Raw genomic sequence first — 27,659 nt, forward strand, 5'->3', positions numbered from 1 at the left:
GTTTAAAATGTAAATGAATTTTAAGGCAAACATTATATAGAATTAAGAGTTTACTTTTCTCTCATATGGGTTGAGTGACGATATATTACACTGAAAAAAAAGCATGCCCTGTTCCAAAGATTTTGTCTTTACTGTAAAAAAAATTGGTTTTGATTCCGAGCCAAAGAAGCGGAGAATACAAATAAGGATACCTTTAAGACACAATTCTCTTTTAAATTTAGGTTTTGTGTACTTGCTTCTAGGAAGCAAATTTTAATTTTTCGCTTTTTCAGCTTTTTTTCTTCATATGCTATAAAAGTCCTTTAAAAACGAGTTAACGATAACTTTATTTTCCAAATTAAGACTCGATTTCCAGTAAAAAACATCTTTAAAATAAAGTGTTGAAAAACATGTCCTATATTTGAACGATTTTTTGCTTTGTAGTCAAGATGCAAAAAGACAACAAATTTAAAGACAATTTCATTAAATTTGAAGATTTTTTTCCGAATTATTAAAGTCTAGTTGACTTTAGCCAAAACATTTTTTTCTTTCATGTTATGATACCCATTTTTAAGTGAAATCACTTAATTATAAGGACAATACGACTTCATTGAAAAGTTTGTCGACTTTTGGACAAGGAAAAAAAACTTTATATTAGAGAAATGCGTCTTCTATGCAAAGCAAAATTTGCATTCGTATTTAAAAGACATGAAATCTTTGACCTCACGACAATATTTTTTTCAGTGTGGATGAAGGCCCTAAGATAGTCAATTGGGAATCAAAAGATAGTCAAAGTCCCACTAGGCATATAGCTTAGAATAATACATAGATAAATCTCGACCTAGTGCTAGTAGCTAGAAAAAATATTAATTCTTTTGTTCACTCAAAAAAAGTTTAGTTTTTAGTATTGATTCCGAGCCAAAGATGCGGTTCCTTTCAAATAAAGACATTTTTAGCGATAAAATAAATACATTTTTGGCGACCTATCAGGCATTGTATCTAGGATCAATAAAATTAAAATTAGGATACAAATCTCATCATCATGGTATATTAATAAAGCTAGTCACGTACAAATAAAAGCCAGTTTACAAATCCAAATTGTAACGGATACTTCAAAAGAAACAATGCTTTCTTAATTCCAAAAAAACTTTAAAACAAAGATGCTAAGTCCTCAAAATATGTCATATCCTATATTTGAAGAGTTTTTATCTTAAATCTAAAGACACAATATTTACCTTTGTTCAAAGACATACGACTTTAACGAAAGGACGCAAATTTCCAAAATATGTCTCCTATATTTAATAAAAACAATTTTTGAATCAAAGATTATAAACTTTATTTTAATTAAGTCATTATTTTAAACAAATTTGTCCTTAATATTTTGTAAACTGAGCATCCTAAAATTTTGGTTGCGTTATCTTCAATATTACGTATATAGTTTTTCCAGTGTACGTTTGTGTTGTGTGTAATTCGACGATATTGTTTCATAATTTCCACTTGCAATCTAATTTATGTGCTCTATGTCAAGATTATTTAGATATATTCAATATTTCCTGCACTAAAAAAGTTTACTTGAATTCAAACATTTTGACTTTCCTTTAAGGATTTTGCTATTGATTCCGAGCCGAAGATGCAGCTTCTTTAAAATAAAAACACTTTTTGAGGGAGCTATCTAGATTTAAATCTAGGCTTTATAAATTTGAAATTTGGATGCAGATACCGCAAAGGTTTTTATGTACAAATAAATGCCAGTTTAAAATCCAAATTATAGCAGATATTTCAAAGCAGGAAATAGTTTCGTAAAACTTTAAACCAATGGTGCAAAATCCTCATAATAATTATTAGCATATCTTTGAAGCTTTTAGGTAATTTAAATACTATTTCTTTGAATCAACAATGTTGCTCTTTACTTTACTCTTTACGTTACAAACGACTTCACAAAGGAACTCAAATTTCCAAAGTTTGTGTCTTAATTTCAATAAAAAAAGAAGTAGGAAAGTCTAAAGTCGGGCGGGGCCGATTATATTATACCCTGCACCACTTTATAGATCTAAATTTTCGATACCATATCACATCCGTCAAATGTGTTTGGGGCTATATATAAAGGTTTGTCCCAAATACATACATTTAAATATCACTCCATCTGGACAGAATTTGATAGACTTCTACAAAATCTATAGACTCAAAATTTAAGTCGGCTAATGCACTAGGGTGGAACACAATGTTAGTAAAAATCCAGTAAGGAAAGTCTAAAGTCGGGCGGGGCCGACTATATTATACCCTGCACCACTTTGTAGATCTAAATTTTCGATACCATATCACATCTGTCAAATGTGTTGGGGGCTATATATAAAGGTTTGTCCCAAATACATACATTTAAATATCACTCGATCTGGACCGAATTAGATAGACTTCTACAAAATCTATAGACTCAAAATTTAAGTCGGCTAATGCACTTGGGTGGAACACAATGTTAGTAAAAAACCAGTAAGGAAAGTCTAAAGTCGGGCGGGGCCGACTATATTATACCCTGCACCACTTTGTAGATCTAAATTTCCGATACCATATCACATCCGTCAAATGTGTTGGGGCTATATATAAAGGTTTGTCCCAAATACATACATTTAAATATCACTCAATCTGGAAGAATTTGATAGACATCTACAAAATCTATAGACTCAAAATTTAAGTCGGCTAATGCACTAGGGTGGAACACAATGTTAGTAAAAAAATATGGGAAACGTTTAAATCTGAAGCAATTTTAAGGAAACTTCGAAAAAGTTTATTTATGATTTATCGCTCGATATATATGTATTAGAAGTTTAGGAAAATTAGAGTCATTTTTACAACTTTTCGACTAAGCAGTGGCGATTTTACAAGGAAAATGTTGGTATTTTGACCATTTTTGTCGAAATCAGAAAAACATATATATGGGAGCTATGTCTAAATCTGAACCGATTTCAATCAAATTTGGCACGCATAGCTACAATGCTAATTCTACTCCCTGTGCAAAATTTCAACTAAATCGGAGTTAAAAATTGGCCTCTGTGGTCATATGAGTGTAAATCGGGCGAAAGCTTTATATGGGAGATATATCCAAATCTGAACCGATTTCAAGCAAATTTGGCACGCATAGTTATAACGCTAATTCTACTCCCTATGCAAAATTTCAACTAAATCGGAGCAAAAAATTGGCCTCTGTGGGCAATTGAGTGTAAATCGGGCGAAAGCTAAATATGAGAGCTATATCTAAATCTAAACCGATTTTGCTGATATTTTGCAAGTTTTTCGAGACTCATAAAATATTCGGATGTACGGAATTTGAGGAAGATCGGTTGATATACACGCCAATTATGACCAGATCGGTGAAAAATATATATCGCAGCTATATCTAAATCTTAACCGATTTTTTCCAAAATCAATAGGGATCGTCTTTGAGCCGAAACAGGATCCTATACCAAATTTTAGGACAATCGGACTAAAACTGCGAGCTGTACTTTGCACACAAAAATACATCAACAGACAGACAGACGGACAGACAGACGGACAGACAGACAGACGGACATCGCTAAATCGACTCAGAATTTAATTCTAAGCCGATCCGTATACTAAAAGGTTGGTCTATGATTACTCCTTCTTGGCGTTACATACAAATGCACAAACTTATTATACCCTGTACCACAGTAGCGGTGAAGGGTATAAATATGGGAAACGTTTAAATCTGAAGCAATTTTAAGGAAACTTCGAAAAAGTTTATTTATGATTTATCGCTCGATATATATGTATTAGAAGTTTAGGAAAATTAGAGTCATTTTTACAACTTTTCGACTAAGCAGTGGCGATTTTACAAGGAAAATGTTGGTATTTTGACCATTTTTGTCGAAATCAGAAAAACATATATATGGGAGCTATATCTAAATCTGAACCGATTTCAACCAAATTTGGCACGCATAGCTACAATGCTAATTCTACTCCCTGTGCAAAATTTCAACTAAATCGGAGTTAAAAATTGGCCTCTGTGGTCATATGAGTGTAAATCGGGCGAAAGCTTTATATGGGAGATATATCCAAATCTGAACCGATTTCAAGCAAATTTGGCACGCATAGTTACAACGCTAATTCTACTCCCTATGCAAAATTTCAACTAAATCGGAGCAAAAAATTGACCTCTGTGGGCAAATGAGTGTAAATCGGGCGAAAGCTATATATGGGAGCTATATCTAAATCTGAACCGATTTTGCTGATATTTTGCAAGTTTTTCGAGACTCATAAAATATTCGGATGTACGGAATTTGAGGAAGATCGGTTGATATACACGCCAATTATGACCAGATCGGTGAAAAATATATATGGCAGCTATATCTAAATCTGAACAAAATCAATAGGGATCGTCTTTGAGCCGAAACAGGACCCTATACCAAATTTTAGGACAATCGCACTAAAACTGCGAGCTGTACTTTGCACACAAAAATACATCAACAGACAGACAGACAGACCGACATCGCTAAATCGACTCAGAATTTAATTCTAAGCCGATCCGTATACTAAAAGGTTGGTCTATGATTACTCCTTCTTGGCGTTACATACAAATGCACAAACTTATTATACCCTGTACCACAGTAGTGGTGAAGGGTATAAAAACATAGAAAATATGAAGCGAGACAAATTTTAATGCAATTGTACAAAAGAGCATTTATGATTTATCAGGCGATAGATATGCATGCGAGATATAGGACAATTTCAGTAATAATTTTTGCTACTCATCAATGGCGATTTTACAAGGATATTGGTTAGATCTCGCCAAGATATGTGGTCAAGTTTGGGTTGTGCTATATTATTTGGTCAAGTCGGGCGGCTTGGAGCCTTATTTAAAAATCAACCGTTCTGTGGATATACTGGGATTACAGTGTAGGATGGGACTAAGATATGGGGAAATCATCACAGAATTTTGTGTAATGTGTGGGAATTTGGCCATATTTGTATAAACCGCAAAAACGAATATATGGAGGCTTTATCAAAATCTGAACGAAATTAGATCAATCTTGACACACTTAAATATCATATTAAATATATTCTCTGTGGAAACTATACAGTCAATTGGAGGAAAATCCCATTGAAAATGGGTCTAAAATATGAAACAGTCTACCATATTTCCCCAACTCTAGTGTTCGTATATATATATATATATATATATATATATATATATATATATATATATATATATATATATATATATATATATATATATATATATATATATATATATATATATATATATATATATATATATATATATATATATCCGTCCAGTCGAAAGGTGAAATTTAAAAAAAAATATAAAATTGAATAATTTCTTCAACATTATTTGTATTACAGAGAAAGGTGCCAAGAACTAAAAAATTTCGTGGAAGTGAAATTATGTGAGGGAATGAGCGCAATCTTCTTTGGGGAAAATTCTTCCAAGCATATAAGAGGGCGGCTCGGAAACTTCGGAATTGTGGTAGTAAAATTACATATTTTTGGACATAATACCTAGAGAAAAAAGGTTTGAAAAACTATGATTTTGAACAAATTTTGAACTTCGATTGGGATGTCCCAGTGACAAGAAATGCGGCGATGATATCTGCTGTGCAGTGGGAATTTGGAAGGAATAGTAAAAAGGGAAGAAGCCATAGATATCGACCTTCTTGGCAACATACTAGTGGATTAGCACGAATATTTGCGCTTTAAAATACTTTGGTTTTTTATATCGCCAGTTAAATTGAAATGTGTTTAAAACAAAAAAACATTTTCGTGAGTCATGCGTGATTCACGCGAAGCCGTGAATGAAATTTAAACGACATCTCGTGAATGTGCGTGAACGGGACTAAACAAAAATGTGTGGCGCGTGAGCGTGAGTAAAAATCAAATTGTGTTCGTGATTGTGAGTGAGTAAAATTTCTCCGAAATCACGCTCCCGATAAAAATTCTCTTTCATGATCCAACTCACACTCACGCTCAAGATAAAATTCACATTCACGATTAAATTCATGTTCACGATAAAATTCACACTCACGGTAAAACAGAGACACAAAAAGTCACAATCACGAAGAAATCCACGTTCACGATTAAATTCAAGTTCACCGATTTCAATCACCTTTACTTATTTAATCACGCTTAAGATTTCAATAGAGTGAGTCACGAGAAATTTCGTGAATTACGAGAATTTTATTGAGCCACGAAAATTGTCGTGTTCTGAAAATATTTGTGAATCACGAGATTTGTCGTGAAGTACGAAAATTGTCGTAAATCATGCGAAAGCGTGAGGCATAAACGTTGTTCATGTGTGAGCGTGCGCGAGTATGACTTTTCATTTCGTGAATTCCTACCCACATGGTGTGCGTGAGTACAAATACTTCTTCGTGAATGTGTTTGAGCGTGAGTGAAATTCCACTCACGCGCGCACCTAGGTTAGGTTAGGTGGCAGCCCGATGTATCAGGCTCACTTAGACTATTCAGTCCATTGTGATACCACATTGGTGAACTTCTCTCTAATCAATGAGTGCTGCCCGATTCCATGTTAAGCTCAATGACAAGGGACCTCCTTTTTATAGCCGAGTCCGAACGGCGTTCCACCCTCAGAAATGTCACCAGCATTACTAAGGTGGGATAATCCACCGCTGAAAAACTTTTTTTTTGGTGTTCGGTCGAATCAGGAATCGAACCCATGACCTTGTATATGCAAGGCGGGCATGCTAACCATTGCACCACTGTGGCTCCAAAAATTAAAAAACACGCGCGCACCTAAGTATATTTTTACTGTAAAATAACAAAAAATCCAATAAAACGTAATACGTCAATCATTACAAAACATACTATTTTGTAGTCACAATTGCCTAAAGTTGCCCACAGGCAACATTCTTTTTTTTTTTTTTTTGGCTAGACGCTTCTTAAATGACTTCAACATGATTTAAAGTAAAAAAAAATGCGATACCTATAAAAATTCGGATCGAAAGGGTTAAAATAGTTTTCCTCAAGGTCTTCAAAATAGTGGTTTACAACTGTAATTTAATCTTCATTTGAGGTAAAACGCTTGCCAGCAAGGAATTTTTTTTAGTTTTGGGAACAAGTAAAAGTCACTAGGAGCAAAATCAGGAGAATAAGGTGGGTGGTCAAGCAACTCGTACTTTAATTCGTTGATTTTAGCCATTGTTAAAACACTCTTGTGCGCTGGTGCGTTGTCTTGATGATCCATGTCTTATCAACAGTTATGAAACGACGCTTAAAATCCATTTTATTTCGCTTAAAACGATCCAAACAAGCTTGAGAAATGTTCATTCTTATGCGTTTTTGATCGACTGTTAACAAATGCGGCACTCATCTTGCAGAAAGCTTTTTCATCTGTAGTTCTTCATGTAAAATTAAATGGACTCGATCATTTGAGATACCCATGATATTAGCAATTTCACGCACTTTTATTCGTCGATCATTTAATACCATATCATGTACTTTGGCTACAATTTCTGTTGTTGTTGCTGTTTTAGGACGTCCACTACGTGGTTCATCTTCAATGCTTGTACGACCACGTTTAAATTCAGCAACCCATTTTTTTACTGTTGCATATGAAGGAGCACTTTCACCAAACACATTCACCATATCATTATGAATTTCTTGTCCCGATAAACCTTTTTTATGTAAATATTTAATGACAGCACGCATTTCTAATTTTTCCATTGTTAAAAAATTGCGGATGCATCTTTTGAACAACTGTTTCCATATGAAGGAGTTGCCAGATCGAAACAAAATTTAACATGTGTTCATAACAGAGATGGAAGTTTCCAAACCACTTAACTTTTTCTGTTTATACCGCGCTTTTTGTGCTAGGCTGAGAAGTTTCCGAACTGCCCTCGTAATATTTTTGGGCTCAAAATGCTTCCAAGCTCACGTTCACATAAAACAAACATATGTTTCGGCAGTAGCCAATAATATATGTGCTTCCCACAAAGTATGTTTGGAACATATGTTAGAGAAGCGATTTTTTGAGCGTGTAACTTTGGATTATTCCTCACCAAGTTATAATACAATTTGCCACAAAATGATTCTAATTTTAGAGATTCGATTTTTGTCGTTATTCATTTTAAAAAATGTCCGTTTTTTTTTTGTTTTGAAAGTGTCCGTCAACTCCTCTTGGACTACTTATTAATAAAGAGGAACTAAACTTTGTTTTTATAAATTTTACTGTTTAATTTTTCATTGGTTCTCCTTTTTTTCATTTTATTGTTCCAACTCTAAGAAAAAAGTATAATGCTCTTTCGTTATTTTTTTTTTTTTTTTTTTTTTGAGGATACAAAGGGATATATATTTTTTTATACCCACCACAATAGAATGGTGACGGGGGTATAATAAGTTTGTCATTCCGATTGTAACACATCGAAATATCGATTTCCGACTATATAAAGTACATATTCTTAATCAGGGATAAATTCTAAGACGATATGACCATGACCGTCTGTCCGTCTGTCTGTCTGGCTGTTGTAATCACGCTACAGTCTTCAGTAATGAAGCAATCGTGCTGAAATTTTGATCAAACTCGTCTTTTGTCTGCAGGTAGAATGGTGACTGGGGTATAATAAGTTTGTCATTCCGTTTGTAACACATCGAAATATCGATTTCCAACTATATAAAGTACATATTCTTGATCGGAGAGAAATGCTAAGACGATATAGCCATGTTCGTCTGCCTGTCCGTCTGGCTGTTGTAATCACGCTACAGTCTTCAGTAATGAAGCAATCGTGCTGAAATTTTGATCAAACTCGTCTTTTGTCTGCAGGTAGATCAAGTTCGAAGATGGGCTATATCGGTCCTGGTTTTGATATAGTCCCCATATAAACCGACCTCCCGATTTGGGGTCTTGGGCTTATAAAACCCGTAGTTTTTATCCAATTTCAAATTTAAAATCTAGAGGTATTTTAGGACCATAAAAAGGTCCATGTTTTGGTATAGCCTCCATATAGACCGATATCTCGATTTTACTTCTTGGGCTTATGGAAACCGTAGTTTTTATCCAATTCGCCTTAAATTGGGAATCTAGAGGTATTGTAGGACCACAAATACGTGTGCCGAAAATGACGTGTAGTGGTCCACGTATTGGTATATCCCCCATATAGACCAATTTGTACGAAATGTGAAATCTGGAGATTTTTTAGGACTATAAATAGGTGTGCAAGAAATTATTTTATTGTTTGGGATTTTAGAAACCGTAGTTTTTATCCGATTTGCCTGAAATTTGAAATCTAGAAGTATTTTAGGATCATAAAGAAGTGTGCCGAAAACAATGTTTTAGTATAGCCCCATAAGACCGATCTCCCGATTTGACTCCTTGGGTTTCTAGAAACCGTATTTTTTATTCGATTTGCCTGAAATATACTGATATTTTAGGCTCACAAAAACGTGTATCGAATTTAGAATTTAGTATAGCCCCATAAGACCGATCTCCCGATTTAACTCCTTGGGTTTCTAGAAACCGTAGTTTTTATTCGATTTGCCTGAAATATACTGGTATTTTAGGCTTACTGGAATTTTAGGCTCACAAAAACGTGTATCGAAATTAGTTTTTATCGCTCTCTGTGGTAAGGCCTCTATATAGACCATTCATTTCTTGAGAGTATAGAAGGCGCGCTGATCATGAAAATTGCTTGAAACTGAATATAAAATTTCTAGATTTTACTTCCGTAATCATTTAAGGGCGTGAAAATTTACAGATTTTAGATTTCAAATCAAGTTGGTTTTTCATCATTTTCTTGCACACTTACAAGAGATGTTAATGATTCCTCTAAAACTCAAACAAAAATAGTTCTTATAAATCCAGAATAGTCTTCATAGGTAAAATCTTTCAATTTATCTTCTGGAAGTGTACTTGTTAAACTGCTCTGCTTGGGAAAATATCTATCATCAAACCCCCCTGACATTTTCAAAGGAAACTATGATATTTGATTCATGGTGGTGGGTATTTAAGATTCGGCTCGGTCGAACTTACTGCTGTATATACTTGTTTTTAATTTCCTTTGACTGAATATTTTGACTTACTCGTCGTACGTTCCGATTTCTTTTGACGGACCAAGAAAAAAACAATTGTGCGCATAATGCCAAAATTATAAATAATGTCCACAAATACATAAAATGCTGCTCTCAAAGCAAAAACAAATGCTGTTTTTTTTTTCAAATGTCTATTCTCTTGGTTCTGAATGTCTATTCATTATACCCACCACCATAGAATGGTGACGGGGGTATAATAAGTTTGTCATTTCGTTTTTTTAATATTCAAATTAAATAATATTTAGACTTAAGCATATCAAACTTTTGCCAAAGCCTTATTAACATGGCAAGCACATAGACAAAACAAATGAACTCATAAAAAAATTTTTCAAAACAACACAAACAGTTTCAGAGAAATTGCTCTCTTTTGATTCCCTCGCTGTGTTATGTTGATATCTTTCGTCATCCCTCCCGATTTCGGGCTCTATTTTTATACCCTCCACCATAGGATATGAGTGAGGGGGGGGTGGTATATTAACTTTGTCATTCCGGATGTAACACATCGAAATATTGCTCTAAGACCCCATAAAGTATATATATTCTGGGTCGAGGTGAAATTCTGAGTCGATATAAGCATGTCCGTCCGTCCGTCTGTTGAAATCACGCTAACTTCCGAGCGAACCAAGCAATCGACTTGAAACTTGGCATAAGTAGTTGTTATTGATGTACCTCCGATGACCTCCGGAGCCTCTTAGAGTAGCAAAACTCACCCGATCCGGTTGAAATTTGGTACGTAGTGTTTGTATATGGTCTCTAACAACCATGCAAAATTGGTCCATATCGGTCCATAATTATATATATGTTAGCCACAATATAAAACGATCCCCAGATTTGACCGAAATCTCTTGGAGGAGCAAAATTTCGTACATTGCGCTAGTATATGGCCGCGAACAGCCAGCCAAAATTGGTCCATATCGGTCAATAGTTCTATATAGCCGATGCCCAATCAAACAAAAATTGGTCCATATCACCAAAAATAATCTACCACAATTTTATTTCTATAGAAAATTTTGTCAAAATTTTATTACTATAGAAAGTTTTGTCAAAATTTTATTTCTGTAGAAAATTTTGTCAAAATTTTATTTCTATAAAAAATTTTGTCAAAATTTTATTTCTATAGAAAATTTTGTCAACATTTTATTTCTTTAGAAAATTTTGTCAAAATTTTATTTCTATAGAAAATTTTGTCAAAATTTTATTTTTACAGAATATTTTTATTTCTACACCCTCACAAAAAATCGCTTCTGTAACATATACTCCCAAACATATTTTGCTTCAAGCATATACATTTTTGGGTTTTGCCCAAACATTTATATGTTTGATCTCTACCAATATATAATATGTTTGAAAGCATATTGGTCTAAACAATATATGTTTGGGTAGTCTAAGTTCCAAATATTTTGTATTTTTGCATCCAAATTCAATAATGTTGTCTTCCAAAAAACAATATGTTATTATGTGACCATATAATATGTTTGGAAGCATTTTGCACCCAAAAATATTATATGCTTAAAAAAATTCTCCCAAACAATATTGTGCTCAAATAGGTTTTCGACCTGAATGCTCAAAATTTTGTTTCTGCCCAATTGTATATTCCCCGACATCTTTCTCACTTCCACGAGATTTTTTAGTTCTTAGCACCTTTTTCTGTAATACAAACATTGTAGAAGAAATTATTCAATTTTATGATTTTTTTTTTTATTTTAATTTTACCTTTTTCCGGACGGGGATTCGAACAGCGGACCATACAGTTTGTAAGGATCAAAGAAGTAGCTGATCAATTGCCCAAGGAAAAATAAAATGTTAATTTTGTAATAACAAGCAACAACAACCAACTTAATTCAATATCGCTCCCTGTTATATAGCGCTCCAAGCTACTAAACACATATATGTTTATAGGCTATTTCTAAATTAATATATGTTTGCATCCAAGCATATTATATTTACAAACATTTTATGTCCCAAACATAATATGTTCTAACATATTAACATATATGTCCCAAACATGTTATGCTAGTTTATGAACATTATATGCTTGCACTCAAAAATATTGTGTTTAAAAATTTGTGTTCCAAACATATAATGTTTATAGCCAAACATATGAAAAACCGTCTTTTTCATCCGTGTATAGAAAATTTTGTCAATCTGAATTATATACGTATTTAATCGGCATTTTTTGTTTAATATATACCCCGAATGGATAAACTTACAATTTAGAAGACGGTGTTAAGAAGTTTTAAGATACCTTGCCATCGGCAAGTGTTTCCGCAACCCAAGTAATTCGATTGTGGATGACAGTCTTTAGTAGAAGTTTCTACGCAATCCATGGTGGAGGGTACATAAGATTCGCCCTGGCCGAACTTACGGCCGTATATACTTGTTTTTTTCTATACTCTCTCTGTCGCTCTAATAAAATATCACAACTCTAAATTTGTAAATTTATTTATTTGTTTAAAGGGTGATACGGTCAAAATTTGTTCAAGGGAAAACGCGTGTAAATCAGTGAAATCGTTTATTTAAAAAATCAAATTAAATTTCTTTTTCAAGTTCAATTAGTATAAAATTCAGGAAAAATATTCAACTTTTAGCGATTTTGCCAGCTTTGCGTGCGAGTAGCTCGGATTTTCGCGATGTGCGAGCAAAATTTTGATACGCTGCTCTTCTTGCTTGGTCGGCATTTTGACAACTGAAGAGTGAGTTCCAAAATCAAAATAAGAGCAACATTCTACACACACACCTTCAAAATGAGGGTGTTTAGGTTTTTTAAATGCAAAATTGAAAGAAATACGTCAAGTTTATATTGACCAAATTTTGACCGTATCACCCTTTACATTCACACATACTATTTTTATGAAACATTCATGTTCCAAACATAATATATTCTAACATATTAACATATGTGTCCCAAACATTTAATGCTAGTTCAGGAACATTACATTTTTGCACTTAAATAGATTGTGTTTAAAAATTTTGTCCGAAATATTTTTACATTGGAACATATGAAAAACATATACTTCTAACTTTGAAGAAACTACTTTGTATTAAATTTCACGACGATCGGTTTGTAAGTAAGAGCATTATCACTCCATTTGATGAAAGTGGGCGATACATATACTTATATGGGAGCTTTATGTAAATTTACCGAACCGATTTATTGCTAAAGCAATATAGTTCGTCCTTACACGGACGAAAAAGACTGTTTTTCACATGTTTGGATGTAAAAATTATATGTTTGGAACTCAAATTTTTAAACACAATATTTCTATGTGCAAGTGGGACATATATGTTAATATGTTAGAACATATTATGTTTGGACATATAACATGTATTAAACATATATTAATTTAGATATAGCCTATACGCATATATGTGTTTAGAAAGAGAGACTTAGAGAGTATGTTGCAAGTAAAAGAATGGAAATACCCAATTGGCGCCTTAAAAAAAAATATATATATACAAACAAAATTTCATTAAATTATTTTTCTACCAGTGATATTTGAACAATACAAACAATATTTTCTTTGGACCAATCCTGAAAATATATATGCTTGAAGCAAAATGTGTTTGGTGTATAGGTTACAGAAGCGATTTTTTAGGGTGTGTGCCATAAAAACACCTTGTACTAAATTTCATCAAGATCAGTTAATAATTGCTACTGGAATCCTGCGTACAACACATACGTAGACAGACGAACGTACACCAAGGGCTAGATAGACTCAGGAGGTGATTCCGAGTCTATCGATATATATTATACTGGAACTCAAATTTTTAAACACAATATTTCTATGTGCAAGCATATAATGTTCATAAACTATCATAACATGTTTGGGACATATATGTTAATATGTTAGAACATATAACATGTATTAAACATATATTAATTTAGATATAGCCTATACACATATATGTGTTTAGAAAGAGAGACTTAGAGATTATGTTGCAAGTAAAAGAATGGAAATAACCAATTGGCGCCTTAAAAAAAATATATATATACAAACAAAATTTCATAGATAGACTCAGGAGGTGATTCCGAGTCTATCGATATGTATATTATAATGGGTGTAAAATCAATATTTCTTGTAGGCACATTTTTTTGTCAATCAAAGTTATTACTCCCTGACCACTATATCATTTAGGGTATAATTACTTTTTGTGTGTCCAGAACGATCACGGAAATATGTTTGGGACATACGTCAAAGAAGGTAATAAAATGTCAGAGTGTCGAAAAATGTATTCTTGATCAGGGCGAAATTCTAAGACGATATAACGATGTTCGTCTGTATGACTGCCTGTCTGTTGCACAAAATTCGTCTTTTGTCTGCAGTCATACCAAATTCGAAGATGGAGTAAATATATCGCACAAGGTACGAGTAGTACATAAAGTACTTCTTTTTTTCTGCGTTTCCAAGCTAACCTAACAAAAGCTGTTCCAAATAATATGCTCTACTATGTGGGCTACATCTTACAGAAGCTATGAATATCTGGAAGAAGAGTGTCTCATTACCGGGAGATGGTAATCACAAACAAAAATCAAACTCTTGGTAGTCAGTGAAAGTGAAAGGTAGCTACCGTGGTTACAAAGCCCAGCTAATGGCTTCTTGGTGAAAAATACTTGTAATAACACAGTTGCCAACAACACAAAGCAATGAGATCAATCATAATCTAATTCCTTATATTGACTAAAAAATATCAAGCAGTTATATTTATTGATGCGGATTTAAAAGATTGAAAGTTTGTCGCTAGGTATATCGCCGGCTTACTCACATTCTCCTCACTCACAATTTGTCTTTGTATACCATTCTGTTTACTCCATGGTTAATAATTGGCTCGCATTAAGACACCTCTGGGTGATGACATCATTAGTGTGCTGCACGTTTCGCTACTTTGGTATCTTATTAATAACAGTTTAATGCTGAGGTATTATTTAAAATATATAGCAATTTCGATAAATCGTGACGCTTTGGCTAATGATGAGATTATGAAGGGCAAGCTAAGAAAAGTTGTAGTAAAAATATAAAATATTAAAGGATATTCAGTACGGAACATGACCTCTCTAGCTTTACTTGTGGGAACAAATGAGTTCATTTTACGGGGCAAGGTAAGAACTAAAAGATGTATCTTGAAAAATTCCAAAGGGGCTAAAATCCTGGCATAATACATTTGTATAGCTTGTCAATCGTTTTCTGACCGGTACTTGGAATACAATATGGTCATATCGTACAGAAATTAAAGGATTCTGAAATTTTGACCACATTTAAAATATTTTTATGACTTAAACAAAAAATATTTTCTCACAAAAATATGGCCACCTGAATTGGAGACACTTTACTAGTTTATTCGTGAGTACACTCAACATGAAAATCAACAACCATAAAATCGAGCACGCGATTCTTATTTAAATCTATCACATCCAGTTCGTCCTCAAATTCTTGCATCATTGGTTTTATTATGTTTTTATACCCTCCACCATAGGCCCAGCAAAAAAAGCGTCGCCAAAAAAGTAGTGAAAATGTCCTTTTTGGATCCGGAAGTGGTGCAAAATTGACGCAGAAGCGATGAATATAACATGGGCTTGTCATAGGACGGATGTCCACCATTTCAACAGCCGTTGCACTGAATATACATGACTTCTTTAGATGTGATCCTAATTCAGTGTTTTGGATGTGAATTAAAAAAAATTGTGGTATTTTGACAACTAATTAATTATTATAATTTTTTATGATTTTTAATGCAATCTATCAATTTTTTCCAAAATTTCGCAATTTTTCTAGAATGAATTTATATTTTTTTTTACAAAATTTTAATTTTATATACCATTTTATTAATCCTTACCCTCTTTTTAACATATTTGAAACAAAAAATGTTAAACTTACCCTTTAAAAGTATGAAAAAAGAGTGGTATAAAAATTGAATTACAAGAACTTCCTGAGTAGTTCAAATAAAGAACATCTCTGGAAGGACATTTTTGGAAGTGCTTTTAAAGTTGTGCCTTTAGAAGTACTTCTAAATTTTTTTGCTGGAAGGATGGGGGGTATATTAACTTTGTCATTCCGTTTGTAACACATCGAAATATTGCTTTAAGACCCCATAAAGTATATATATTCTGGGTCGTGGTGAAATTCTGAGTCGATCTGAGCATGTCCGTCCGTCCGTCCGTCCGTCTGTTGAAATCACGCTAACTTCCGAACGAAACAAGCTATCGACTTGAAACTTGGCACAAGTAGTTGTTATTGATGTAGGTCGGATGGTATTGCAAATGGGTCATATCGGTACACTTTTACGTATAGCCCTCATATAAACGGACCCCCAAATTTGGCTTACGAGGCCTCTAAGAGAAGCAAATTTCATCCGATCCGGCTGAAATTTGGTACATGGTGTTAGTATATGGTCTCTAACAACCATGCAAAAATTGGTCCACATCGGTCAATAATTATATATATAGCCCCCATATAAACCAATCGCCGATTTGGCTTGCGAGGCCTCTAAGAGAAGCCAATTTCATCCGATCCGGCTGAAATTTGGTACACGGCGTTAGTATATGGTCTCTAACAACCATGCAAAAATTGGTCCACATCGGTCCATAATTATATATAGCCCCCATATAAACCGATCCCCCGATTTGGCTTGCGAGGCCTCTAAGAGAAGCAAATTTCATCCGATCCGGCTGAAATTTGGTACATGGTGTAAGTATATGGTCTTTAACCACCATGCACAAATTGGTTCACATCGGTCCATAATTATATATAGCCCCCATATAAACCGATCACCAGATTTGACCTCCGGGCCTCTTGGAAGACCAAAATCCATCTGATTCAGTTGAAATTTGGTACGTGGTGTTAATATATGGCCTCAAACTCCCATGGTCGAAATCGGTCCATAATTATATATAGGCCCCATATAAACCGATCCCCAGATTTGACCTCCAGAGCCCCTTGGAAGAGCAAAATTCTTCCCATTCGGTTGAAATTTGGTACGTGATGTTAGTATATGGTATCCAACAACCATGCAGGAATTGGTTGATATCAGTCCATAATTATATATAGCACCTATATAAACCGATCCTCAGATTTGACCTCCGGTGCCTTTTGGAGAAGCAAAATTCATCCGATCTGCTTGAAATTTTGTACGTGGTGGTAGTATATGATATTTAACAACCATGCCAAAAGTGGTCCATATCAGTCCATAATCATATATAGCCCCGTATAAACCGATCCCGAGATTTGGTTTTGGAGCCCCTTGGAGGAGCAAATTTCATCCGAGTGAGTTGAAATTTGGTACATTGTGCTAGTATATGGTCGTTAACAACCATGCCTAACTAGGTCCATTTCCCATATTTCAATTCTGGCTCTCTACGTACCGTGCAAAAAGTCCATATCGATTCCTAATTATTTGTAGACTTCACAATACATAACTTTTTGTCTAATATATACCACGTATGGACTAACTCACAATTTAGAAAACGATGTTAAGAAGGTTTAATGTACCAGAACCCAAGTATTTCGATTGTGGATGACAGTCTTTCGTAGAAACTTTCATTAAAAGTTTTTTTCTACCAGTGTATGATATGTTTTCATGTATCTCCGTTAACTCCCAGCCAGGAGCCACCGTGGTGCAATGGTTAGCATGCCCGCCTTGCATACACAAGGTCGTGGGTTCGATTCCTGCTACGACCGAACACCAAAAAGTTTTTCAGCGGTGGATTATCCCACCTCAGTAATGCTGGTGACATTTCTGAGGGTTTCAAAGCTTCTCTAAGTGGTTTCACTAGAATGTGGAACGCCGTTCGGACTCGGCTATAAAAAGGAGGTCCCTTGTCATTGAGTTTAACATGGAATCGGGCAGCACTCAGTGATAAGAGAGAAGTTCACCACTGTGGTATCACAATGGACTGAATAGTCAAAGTGAGCCTGATACATCGGGCTGCCACATAACCTAACCTAACCTAACTCCCAGTTATATATATATATATATATATATATATATATATATATATATATATATATATATATATATATATATATATATATATATATATATATATATATATATATATATATATATATATATATATATATATATATATATATATATATATATATATATATATATATATATATATATATATATATATATATATATATATATATATATATATATATATATATATATATATATATATATATATATATATATATATATATATATATATATATATATATATATATATATATATATAACTGGGAGTTAACGGAGATACATGAAAACATATCATACACTGGTAGAAAAAAACTTTTAATGAAAGTTTCTTTGTGTGTATATATTTTTAAACCGTAAATTGGTTACTCCCTCGGTCTCCATTTCAAAACACATATATGTTTACAGGCTATTTCTAAATTAATACACGTTTGCATCCACACATATTATATTTAAAAATGTTATGTCCCAAACATAATGTATTCCAACATATTCACATTTATGTCGCAGACATGTTATGCTAGTTTATGAACATTATATGCTTCCACTTATAAATAATGTGCTATAAATGTGAGTTCCAAACATATAATTTTTACACCCAAACATTTGAAAAACAATATTTTTTGCCTGTGTTATTATATAAGTAATAATACAAAATATTATGTGATATACAAAATTAAAAAAAAAAAAAAAAAAAACATTACATGTCAATCACAAAAATTATTATTTAAAGACTCAGTGAGGCAAATCGTTTTGAGGCGTTGAGAAAAAAATTGCCTGAAATTCGGATATAGAAAAAGTAGTGCAAACAACTGATGGACCAGGCCCAAACTAAATTTGGGCTACATGACCGCCCTAAGGAAGGTCGTATTGCCCAAAACTCATTTTGGGCGATATGTACATTGGTGGATGTTACCGGTCGCTCCTCCGATTGAAGTCTGGTTGAAGTCTAATAACCATGTAAAAATTGGTCGATATTGGTCCATAATTATATATCGCCCTTATATAAACCGATTTTATTTCTGGAGCATCATGGAGGTCGAGATTTGGTTCATATCGGTTGATAATTAGTTATATATCTTCTATATAAACTGATCACGAGTTAGAGTGGTTTATATAGGTATTTATCTCTCTGTTTTATCTGTCATATTCCATATGAACTAACTTACAATTTAGAAGGCAATGTTAAAAAGTTTCAAGATAGCTTGCCATGGGCAACTTTTACAACAACCTAAGTAATTTAATTCGATTGTGGATGAAAGTTTTAAGTATAACTTTCTACGCATATCAAAAACATACTTTTCTATCCGTGTACCAAATTTTGATGACAATGCTAGCTATTGGTTGTATAAACCATTAAACAAGGGAAATAACTGACATAGGGTTCATACAATTAAAAGTTGTACACTAATAGAAAAAATTACGTTCCATAGTCGTGAACGGAGGGTGACAAAATGAAATGAAAACGTTCACAAAAAATCAAAACGGAATGTTCACAATTTCGTCCACGGGCGTTCAGATTGACTCCGCCTGTTCTCGTTCAGATTGACTCCACATGTGGTGTCACATGTGTGTTGATGCCCTTTCATGAACGAATCGTTTTGAAATGAGCACGTCCTGCATGATTTTTTTATGAGTATACTGTAATTAGTTGCCGTACTCGAATTCTAACCAATCATTTCTCTGGTGTAGTCATGCTCTTTCTTTCTTTCGGCCTTCTTATAGGACTTCATAATTTCATAACATGATGATTAATTTAATATTAATTAAGCGGTTGCAGTTTCTAATTTCTATATTCAAATAAATATATTTAATACATATTAAATAATATTTTATGCAAATAAGCCTCGGAATCTCTTGCAAACATTTTCTCACTTTTACCACCACCTTACCTTTGTTTTTGGGAAATCATAAAAATTTATACAGTTCCCAATGGGACAATTAATAACATCTGATACAGAGACAATTTCAGAACTGTCACAATTCTTCCCTTCGGAGTGATATTTCCATTTCAAGTATTTTATTAGAAATGCATAAAATTGAAAAGCACTTGCATATCTCTGCTGAAATTTCTGCTGCATTCACAGAGTCAACAATGATCAATTTTTCCTTTGTAAAGTTTTTCAGAGTTTTTGACTTGAGTGACATCTCATGGATGTCAATATTGAACTCTTAAAGCATTCCATTTCCGGCGAAAAGCCAAAAAGGATGGAGTCATGTTTGTGACTCCATCCGTTCATGGCATAACTTTTGAAATTATAGTCGTATCATCGCAGTCAAACACAATGGTACACAAATAATTTTACGCTTATCTACAAAAAATATAAATTCCACAAAACGTACTGTTAATATTTCCCAAGGATAGTTTGTTTTACAAACTTCTCTTGATGGCTGTTAAACGGCAGCATCTTACCATGTTTAAAAAAAGTTTTTGCCATTTACGATTTCCACAAGCCTTCAGCCCATCGCATCCTCCTCCGAGCTATTCTTTTGTAATCCCAAATAAAAAAAGGGGGTAAGGATGTACTGACTGGCAAGAGAAGCATAAGGAAAATGGAAGAATTTAAACAAACTACTTGTTAAATTTCGACTGACAATAAATGAGGAACGAAATGACAATGTCCAGAAGCTGAACATGATGGCAAAAGCCTGGCCAAAGGAGATATAAGCAAACAGTCACTGAGGAATATTACACGTACAGGACCCAACCGATTGTGGAGTCTAGCAATGAATGATTCAATCATTGTTTGCTTGAATAGTGGGAAGGAAAGTAATATTCTTGCTGTGTATGTCTGTTGCTCGTATCTTATCGATGATTCCCAGAAAACCCAATAAACAGTTTCTTGGGGAATTTCAGCTGGCTAGCATAAACAAGCTATTGCAAGATAAATTTTTATTATTTTTTTTTTTAAGAAGAGAGTAAAGATCATCATCGATTGATGTAAATGCTATTATTTCTCATAAACCTGTGGGCTAGCAAACATAGTTTGGAGTAAAGAGAAAATATTGCAGTTAGGGGTTTCATGAAAGCCACAATGAAATGAAAATTTATCTAAATTGAGAATACAACATAGTACATTTAGGTTATACGCTCGTAAAACGTTCCCTCAAATAACAGTGAACTCAATAGGAAGGAAACTTTTGCTTAATTATAGAAAATTTTAAATAAACTGTATTACAAATGCAGATTTCATGTGCATTATTGTCAAATATTTCGCAGTTGCGTTGAATTGCTTAATCAGGAGTAGATCAACAATAAAAATTATTGATATTGGTAATTATGACATATAAATCATTTATCACAGATATTCCATCAAATTACAATTATAGTAGTTTATACTAATGTATTACGATACATTCCTGCTCCTCAAAAATCTAATTTTTAAATTGTACCAACGAGTATAAAAAAGAGTAATTTTTGGGTTAAAATTGCACCATATTTCAAAAATCTGTGGCTTGGTGCTAAAAGAGCCAATGTCAAAATATTCAGTTTTGAACTTGAATGTTTTAACAAAAACTATTTTAACTTCTGCAGTCACTGCTTCATATAGAAGATGATTTTCTTACCATCGTTTGGCAGATGGTAAGGTTAAATGTCCACAGTTGACGTTTATAAAAGGGCCAAAGTAGTCATTGGCCCTTTTAGCATTAAGTTTTATAGATGAGTTCATAATGACATTGGCTAGCTTTACGCTTATTTAACCCCTTCTGGGTAAAATTTAAGATTGACTGTTTTATAATTATGAAAGAGAGCAAAAAAAGAAATCTAATGCAATGATTAACTCAAAACAGCAAAATATTGACATTGGCCTTTTTAGCACCAAGCCACAGAAATATGGTAACCGAAAAAATAAAAATTATTTCTGGACGAAATGAAATGACGAAGGTGCCATTTGTAACGGTTTTGTGCGAGTCAAAATTCAAAATTTGTTTCCATCCAATGTATTTGTTGTCAAAGCCTTTCGTATGAAAATATTCAGTCAAACAAGAAACCAAATTGGGGATTTGAACACGAGCGATTCTTTAAATTACAATACAGTACAACCTCCCTAGTCCGGACAGATATAGTAATTTCGACCTTTGTCTGGACTACAGCATAAACATACATAAAAAAGTGAACCCTATTTTTCACTAAAGCCAATTTAACTTTATTTTAGTTCATGGAATTATTATGTTTGGATAATGTTTCCTTTAATCTAATATTTGTTTTGCATACGTTAGTTAAATTAACTAAAAAACGGGAACAAATCATACACAAAGATTTACTAAATTCGTATTTCTCACAAAATAGTTATTATTTCTTTAAATTTTACCACAAATGCGCCCATCTTGAACTTCATATGGCACTAAAGACATTCATGCAATTTTAATTCCAATTATTTAGTTCAAACTACAAAATTTTTGTTAACAAGTGAAAAAAATTAATTTTTTCTTATAAATTCTCTTGAATTTGCCAAAAAAAAATATTTACTTATTTTTGTGATAACAGCGTGATGTCAGTGTTTGTTTAACAGTTAAATTTTTCTAAAAATAATCTACATTTTGTAAAATTAAAAAACATTTTTCTTCCTTGTGGGTTCACTGCTTTTTCAGTGTAGTTAAGTAGCTAATTGTTTTGGGGTTTTACTTACATATGATTTTAATTCCGCTTCATTGATTGTGCACTCAAAAAAAGTGAACTCTCTATTTCACTAAAGCCAATTAAACTTTATTTTAGTTCATGGAATTATTATGTTTGGAGAAAGTTTCCTTTACTCTAATAATTTTTTGTTTACGTTAGTTAAATTAACTAAAACCTAGGAAAAAATAAACTTAAATGAAGCATAATGATTAACTAAATTCGTACCTTCCACAAAATAGTTCAGAATTTCTTTAAATTTGTAAATTTTACCAAAAATGCGTTCATCATTAACTTCGTATATCACTAAAGATTCTTGCAATTTTGAACTCCAAGTTTTTCCTTCAAACTACAACATTTTCTTTAACAAGTGAAAAAACTTACCCAGCAAAAAAATTAGGAAGTTCTTCTCAAGGCACAACTTTAAAAGAACTTCCAAACATGCTGTTTCAAAGTTGTTCTTTATTTTAAATGCACAGGAAGTTAATTTGAATCAATTTCTTTATAACTCGCTTTTTTCATATTTTTAATGGGAAATTTATTTTGTTTGTGTTTCAAATAGGTTAAAAACAGATTAAGAATTAATAAATTATTTAAATTTAGCCGAAAAGGATGCTAAATCCTTTGTAGAAAAATTTCGAATTTGTGAAAATATTTGATCACAAAAGTTCCAGAAAAGCGTTATAATGCATTAATAATCATAAAAAAATTTAAAAATTGTTTATTTGTCAAAATATTACAAAATTTCTTAATTCACATCCAAAACATTGAATTCGCCTCACACCATAAGAAGTGATGCAAATTCAGTGCGGCGGCTGTTGAAATGGTGGACATCCATCCTATGACAAGCCCATGTTAAATTCATCGCTTCTGCGTCAATTTGGCACAACTTCCGGATCCAAAAAAGAAAATTTTCACTACTTTTTTGGCGACGCTTTTTTTGCTGGGTAGTTATGTCTTATAAATTTTCTTGAATTTGTCGAAAAATATTTACTTATTTTTATGACATCGTCGTGATGCCAACGTTTGTAATACTGTTTAGTTAAAAATTTCTACAAATATTCAAAATTTTCTAAAATTAACCGAAACTTTTCTTCCTGGTGGGTTCACTGTTTTTTCAGTGTAATATTGCCGTGCTGCTTGAAGACGAACATTAAGGTTATTTTTAATTCCCTTTTCTTTTGGCTGTCACGATGACATCCAATTTTTATATCCTCCACCATAGGATGGAGGGTATATTAACTTTGTCATTCCGTTTGTAACACATCGAAATATTACTCTAAGACCACATAAAGTATATATATTCTGGGTCGTGGGAATTCTGCACGATGGAAAAACACAACTCTATATATGAAATTCCTTGTGGAGGAAATAATAATGAACAATGCGAAAAAGTTTATATCGGAACATCCAAAAACAAGCTAAAAACTAGGATTTCAGGACATAAAACAGACATAAAATTGCACACCAGCTCAAATGTCACAAAAACAGCACTAGCAGACCACTGTGCAAAGAACAACCACAACCCAACCTTTGACGATGTAAGAATATTAGAAAGAGAAAACAATTACAAGTAATGGTTTACTTTAGAAACGCTTCAACTTTGAAGTTCATTCATTGTTTGAATGAACTTCAAAGTTGACACAGAAAACATCGCTCAATGTTACAGACATTTACTTCGGAAAAGGAAACAACAAATACATGGTAGTGATCATCGTGCAATAGTAGAAACAACTCAGAGCAATACATACAGCCGACGAGTGTAGTGAATCTACAGTAGCTTAAGTATTTTAGGTTGTCTATATTATGCATGTAAGTCATTTGTGGTATTACTGTTTAATTTTCTGTTCGCCGGGACATAAAATTGTTAAACGTTTTTTAACATATATCTCGTCTACACCCTCAAAAAAAAAATCGCTTCTCTAACATATGTTCCAAACATATTTTGCAGGAAGCACATATATTATTGGATACTACCGAAACATTAATATGTTTGTTTTATGTGAACATATTATATGTTTGGAAGCATTTTGAGCCCAAAAATATTATGTGCTTGGAAGACTTTTCTCCCCAAGAAGATTGTGGTAATTCCCTCACATAATTTTCACTTCCACGAAATTTTTTAGTTCTTGGCACCTCTTTCTGTAATACAAATAATGTTGAAGAAATTATTCAATTTTATAATTTTTTAAAATTTTACCTTTCGCCTTGACGGAGAATCGAACCGGGAACCAAGCAATTTGTAAGCCAACACACTACCACTGGGCTACGTGGCTGTAACAGTCACCAGTAGACAATTATCGTTATAAGTTACATTTATATAGCATAGTTTGCAGCGCCCACGAGACCATGCAAACATAACATTATTTAAAAGAAACATACATTTGTTGGCCACGTGGAGCAGTGGTTAGCATGTCTGACTTACATGCAAAGGGTCGTGGGTTCAATCCCTGCTCCGACCGAACCAATTTTTTTTTTTAATTTACACATTTATATTTATACTATATTAAATTTTTATAATGAAACTTCGAAATGTGGGTTATTAAAGATTTACAGTCAGAAACAGTGCTTGATATAAACGAAATGGACTGAGCTTTTGGATAAAATATTATTTTTTATTGCATAAATAACAATTTTATAACAAAAAACTGTTTTATATAAAAGTTTGAAATTTTGGAAGGAATTCAAAAACTCTAACGAAAGAAGAACGTGGAGTGGAGCATAAATATAAATAAATAAATAAATAATTTTATAAAATACATATAAATTTATTTAGGAGTGAACAATTTTTTACTAGTATTTAACACTATTTTAAATGCATTTACAACTTTCTCTTTACTGCGAATAGTCATTCTAATATTCAAATTAAATAATATTTAGACTTAGGCATATCAAATGTTTGGCCTTATCATAAAACAGTTTTCCGCATACAAGCGGTTTCACAGAAATTGCTCTCTATTGATTATCTCGATGCGTTATGTTGATTTCTGTCGTTCAACCCTCCCGGTTTCCATTTCTATTTCTTTCTCTATACTCTCTCTCTCTCTCTCTCTCTCTGTTGCTCTCTAAATAAAATGTTACAACATATATATGTTTATTCGAAATTTGTAAATTTATATATGTTTACATTCACACATATTATTTTTATGAAACATTCATGCCCCAAACATAATATATTCTAACATATTAACATATGTGTCCCAAACATTAAGTGTTCGTTTAGGAACATTACATGTTTGCACTAAAATATATTGTGTTTAAAAATTGTGCCCGAAACACATTTTGTTTATATCGGAACATATGAAAAACATATTTTTCTAACAGTGTAGTCTTGTGTACAACCATCTAGAACAATCTACAAGTTTCTTGTAATTCGCCCGGCAGATGTCGCAAATATTTATCTGGTTATGCTCATAGTCTTGCCTGCAACCATCTAGAATAATCTACAAGCAGCTCGTATCTGGCAGATGTCTCATATATTCATCTGGTTACGCTCGTAGTCTTACCTACAACCATCAACCATTTCGTAATTTACGTGGCAGATGGTTATGCTCATATTACTACAGCAATAACAATAGGCAGTGAAAATAACAAAACAAAAGGTGTCACTTTACAATGAGCGACTAAGAACACAAAAGATCTTTAAGAAAGTACTAGAAAATAAAGAGATGATTTTGAGTGATGTTCGTTACAATTTTAAATTAACGGAAACTAATTTAAATAAACTTAAATCTAGAAATATCAAATTCGTAACAATATTGTGCTGCAAGTAAAAACATGGAAGGAACCAATCGGCACCTTAAAAATATACACAGACAAAGAAAATTCCTTCAAGCGTTTTGTGTGACTAAGGTGAAATATAATATTTTTGAACAATACAAACAAAATTTTGTTGGGACCAATCCTGAAAATATATATGCTTGAAGCAGAATGAGTTTGGGAGTATATGTTATAACATAGAAGCAATTTTGTTTTTGAGGGTGTAGATACTAGAGGTCTGCATCGAATAACTTTTCACTACATGTATGCAATTCGCTGTCGAATATAGTACATACACTGTCTTTCTCTCAGAGCGCAAGTAGTGAAGTGAAGAGAACACTTGCTTGTCAAATACCACCAAGTACTTATCCGAAACAATATATGTTCCGAAAAAAAGGAACAATAAAAATGTAAGTACTTGAGAAAAAGTACAACATGGATTCTCTTCACTTCACGTGGTACCAAAAGTATTTCTCAGTTATATGCGAAGCAAAACTTACCATTATTATTAATCATAGATATGTATGTATATGACATATTTCATATATCTATGTATGTCACACACTTACCTTAACGTTTGCCGTTCTTTATAACAAACCAAAACATATATTATTGAGAGTAACTGTTTTTTTATATTTCTGAAACTGCACGTGGTACATGGAGTACTCTATGAAGTTTGGTTTTCGCAACATACTCGACGTGATCACTCTGAGTACACTTCAATAAGAGAGAAAGAGGAATATGTGTTTGTTGGTAGTGAAGACATCAGAGTAGCAACAAGACGTTACTCGTGGCTTTTGGTGTTCATCAAAATGTGTACCAATAGTTTTGCGACTCTCTTACATAGATGTACTCATGTAGCAAGTACACGTGTACTCTGCATTTACAAATGGAATTGTGCAGACCTCTAGTAGATACATTAATTTAATTTCGAGAAGCGTATTATTTGGAATATCGGAATATTCTGAGGTAGTACTTTTGTTAAAATCCACTTGAAATTCTATATATTTTTAATTCATTTAAAATATATTTAAGATTAATCCCGTACGGAATTACGGCTACGTATATTTGTTTTTATACCATCCACCATAGGATGGGGGTATATTAACTTTGTCATTCCGTTTGTAACACATCGAAATATTGCTCTAAGACCCCATAAAGTATATATATTCTGGGTCGTGGTGAAATTCTGAGTCGATCTGGGCATGTCCGTCCGTCTGTTGAAATCACGCTAACTTCCGAACGAAACAAGCTA

This window comes from Haematobia irritans, chromosome 1 (genome assembly GCF_050003625.1).
Source record: "Haematobia irritans isolate KBUSLIRL chromosome 1, ASM5000362v1, whole genome shotgun sequence".
Taxonomy (NCBI): Eukaryota; Metazoa; Arthropoda; class Insecta; order Diptera; family Muscidae; genus Haematobia; species Haematobia irritans.